The sequence below is a fragment of the Mesitornis unicolor genome, unplaced genomic scaffold, assembly GCF_000695765.1.
Source record: "Mesitornis unicolor isolate BGI_N332 unplaced genomic scaffold, ASM69576v1 scaffold8720, whole genome shotgun sequence".
In the NCBI taxonomy this organism is placed as follows: Eukaryota; Metazoa; Chordata; class Aves; order Mesitornithiformes; family Mesitornithidae; genus Mesitornis; species Mesitornis unicolor.
Window position 1 is genome coordinate 111299 of NW_010158946.1, and position 4419 is coordinate 115717.

Here is a 4419-nt window from a genome sequence, read left to right on the forward strand (position 1 = left end):
TTAGTAATTTCAAAGTATTTATATTTGATTTGCAAATAAGAGACACACGTACATCACGAGCACCCATAGGTGAAAACTGACTTTCTTACAAGCATGATTGTCTCTTTCTCCTTCGGATTGACTTCCAACATCACCAGTGTTGGGTCTCCTAGGTTTGTTTACCTCTGTGGTGCAACTCAAATTTGGTTTATTGTTCTCATTTTTCATGGCCCCAGACAAAAACTCTTATTTTGCTCTCACATTCACCTGAAACTCCAGATACATTCTGTAACTCTAGCCGTATTCAATACAATTAAAATCAAATTTCAATGCGTCAGATTTATTCTTTGCTACTCTTCAAGATTTTCCTTCTACTGGCGTACAAATATTGAACCTTCTGTGCAACTTTATTTTTGTTGCAGTTTGTTTTGTGGTGTTTTTGTTATCAGACACATTATCTTGCCATTGGTGCCTTTGCCGCATTCGCTCATTTCTGCTTCTTTAAATGGCCTCACTTTTGTGCCCTTAGTAAACTTTAAAAAAATTGTTTATATATTAGATATTTATGGTAAGATGAATATGAAAACAGGAGGAAAGAATTATAGTTTTAGGGAGAACATACCCTGATAATGACCTCTTAAATATTTGTAAAGATAGCCCTGGGCATCTAAGCCCACAAAATAGTTTATAATACAACAGCTTGATTACATAATGATACTTTAGTTTTAAAACGTATGATCTTTCTGTTTATAGGAAGGCATAATAGGCTCCTTTGAAATACAATATTTTTGCCCTGAACATAACTGATTTTAAATGAAAGGACTAACTAAAGTATGCCTTTCTTCAAGTTTGTACTTCACTTTGTTGTTGAATCCAGCGCGATGGTTTCTTTTACAAAACTTCTACCAGGCCTGGGGACCACACCTACTTCAGGATACATTCGTTGTGAAAGATTCATGGGTTTCTGTGCAGGAAGTTACCTAGTGCCATTTAAAATGGTGTGTTTCAAATTCTAAATCTTGTTAAAAACACAGAGAGAGGTATATCTGTACACTCTCTCCTTTCCCCCGCACACAAAGAAGTTCCTTTTATATTCAGTTTGTCCAATTCAATTTGAAGATACCTGCTTAGGTAGAATGCAGTGTGATTTGGGAGAGGGATTTTTTCTGTGCAATGGAAAGAATGAGGATGTTTCATTCAGGGCAGTTCATAAAACATCAGAACTACCTCAACCAATATCAAAGCCTAATATTTTTAAAACTATGTTTGGATAAATATATCACCTAAGCTCTAATTTTTTCCTGTATTTTTAGTGTTTCTCTGTACTACCTGGTTACAGCTCAAACTGCTACTGGAGCTGACAGTGAGCTGCATTCATGGTTACTTCCATTTTGGTTAGAAGCAGGAGTGCAAGAAATGTTCTTAAATAAGTGTTCTTCTAACATCTTCTGTGCAGTTACACGGAGTGTGTATAACATTTATTATTGTTCATGAATCTCAACCAAGCCTGAGTTCAGTAGCATTTTCATTTTCTCATCAGGAGTACCTGTATGATTTTTTAATGAAAGTAGTTAAAATTTGCCTATACTTTGGCAGCTAAACTGATGCATTATTGAATAAGCCCTTTTCCTACATTTCTTATACCTTCATAAATTTAGGGTGGAAATACTGAAGTCTTTATTATACTTTTGGTTGTAATTTCTAATTGTGGGTCCATCCTGTTCTTAGGCTCCTCATTAAAACAGAACAAGTTGGAGACTGGGATATAAAGCAAATTAAATACTTCTCCTCTAGGGCAAAACCCAGTGATTCTTCCCTGACAAACCCCACTCCAAAACACAGGAGACTCACCCTATATTGAACAACAGTTGAACTTTATTACATTGAATTTTTTTTCTGAAATGCTCTTTACCACTATACTTAAACACCAGCACCAGATAGGAAACTCTGCAAGAATTTTGTTTTATCTTGTTCCCTAAGTATTTATAGCCTGTTGTGAAGAAACACTGACAGCAGTGCAGTGGTGTTTTTATTCTTGATAGAGATGCCATTAAAAGCGAATTTGCTTTGAAAATTTTTCATAGAACCAGGATATTAGAGCTATAAAGATATATTTCTCTCTCTTGTGCCTAATTGGATTTCCAAAATAAGTTGTTAACAATCCAGCTTCGATAATGTGGTCATGAAAAGTATGTCCAAATCCACCAATTTGCATTGGTTTGGTTTGGCTTAATGTTCAAAGTTCTTGGAGCAGAAAGTTGATGGCACGTGAACACTATAATTGGCTTTATATTCTTGGATTATTTTTTTCTCTCTGCCATATTGTATAGTGTCTGGACCAAAGTGAATTTATAACAATAACAACGCACTTGTATACTCCAGATTATTTTGCAAGATGTAATATCCTCCAGTTTACAAGGTAGTTTGTCATTGTCACTCAATCTGGTTAATTTATATAGGTTCAAACTGATGCTATTAATGTGCAATGATACTATTTCACCCAAAGTGACATGCATTGCTTACATTTTTATATATCCAAAAAGATTAAGAACCAAATTGAGTTAGATCCTAATAAAAGTTAATATTTTGGTTTGGGGCTTGTTTTTCTGTTTGTTTGTTTTGTTTTTCCTCTTTACTTTCTGGGTTAGTCTCCAATTTATTTGATGCAATTCTTAATCCCGTACCACAAGAGTCTCACATTCTTATGCTGGGAATTACTCTCACTCTCCACTTACTAAAACAGAATGAAACTCTTCAGATTTAGGATAGAATTGCATTACTTAAGCATTTTAGTAATTTCCATTTACTTATATGTTACATATCCAGTAGATGGATAACTTCCAAGTCTTCTTGATTACCAAATCCTTTTTGATTTCTCTTAAATAAACTTTTTCTTTATTCCTCTGTAACCAAAGTGGATCTTCCTGAAATGAATCATCACTCTCAGTATTATGTTGCAGAACACCCACAGGTGCAGGGTTGAAAATTGTCTAATAAAAGACATAGATAACCAGTGTATAATATCAAATTATTATTCATTTCTAAAATAGATTATTTAATGTAAACCGAATCGAGATGTTCCTAGCAGGATAGACATAAAACAAGAACTGTATTTTGTAGAGAGAGAAAACAAACACACAGAAACCCCAAAATAATTCATTTGTTTTCAGACTGCATCAAAAGGAAAAGTAAATCTTTTCAAGTGTGTCAAGATCAGTGAGGAATACCTCCAAGCAGTTGAGTCCACTGGCTATGGCACTCATCTGCCAAGACATGATGCAAGTATTTTTAAAAAAGAACTTGAACCTCTGCTCCTTCCTATTCAAGAGTTACTACATCCAGCTTTCTGGGCTTTTGGACTTGTTTTCACTCACTCTTATAGTTCTAGTTTTTCCTTTGTTCCTACCTTGAATAGAAAAAAAGAAATCTGCCTAGATACATTGTCAGGAAATATTTTTCTGAAAATTTTTCGTTTTGACAAATTAGCGTTTTCCAAGAGAAAGGCTTTCTCTGAAATTGCTTGCCAAAAGCTAATTAAAACTTCTGTTTCAAGTGATGAGTAGCCTTAAAAAACCTGGTTTGTGTAGATTCTCTTAGTTTCTAATATACTTGCGAGTTTTAAATGTGAAATGACAATCCACAGTTTAGTGTTTTCAATTTTTAAGCATGCAGATTTGGTCGTTGTTGCACAATAGCTAATTCTCCCGGGAAAGGAGAGCAGTTCCCATGTGCTTTGAAATGCTACAGCTATGCAACTGGGGCTGGAAGTGCTATTTTAAACAGTCATATCAGCAGAGCTTGCTGTAGGAGATAATATGTCACAAAAGGGAGTATGACATCTAGTTTCACCTAGAAGATAAACCTTGAGTAGATATGCAGAGAGAAACAAGACTGTCAGGTTGTCCTTGAAAAGAATGGCCTATATTAATGAAGAAATGTACTCCAGGGCATATGCTATTTGGGATATTTAATTTCATCTTCAAACTTGTCTGATCTGCTATGAAGAATGTAGCAGAGAAACGGTAGTTGTGTGTAGTCTCACGCACATCAGGATTTCAGAGTGGGCATCTCGCCGCTTTATTTTCAGAAAGGTCACAGCCTCAGAAATTCATGTCTGAAAAACCCAGGCCTCAGACTGAGAATATTCACTGTTAATACAAATACGCCAGGTTTTCGAAGGGCCAGCGCAGCATCGCGTGTGTCCCAAAGAACCCTTCTTTATGAGCACAAGAGCGAATTCGCTCTTCCTTTCCCGTCACACTCAAATATCCTTGCAGAATGGTATTCTGCTGACAGAATTACAAGATAATTATAGCTAGGTGGTTTGTATTCACTTAAGTTAATCTACCACTTTTATTTCTCATTGTTGTTTCAGTCAGGCAGGACCCACTTCAGCTGTTGTCAGGTGGATTATTTTTCCGTCGTTCACAACACCGCTCT

At 35.6% G+C, this 4419-nt stretch overlaps 1 protein-coding gene across 1 annotated transcript in view; it reads left to right on the top strand.

The window, feature by feature from the left end:
- Nucleotides 1–4419, top strand: part of LOC104541124 (rho GTPase-activating protein 15-like) — a gene marked incomplete at its 3' end in the record, with an annotated part of 97765 nt that overhangs the window by 49675 nt on the left and 43671 nt on the right. The gene's annotated exons all lie outside the window — the stretch shown is intronic.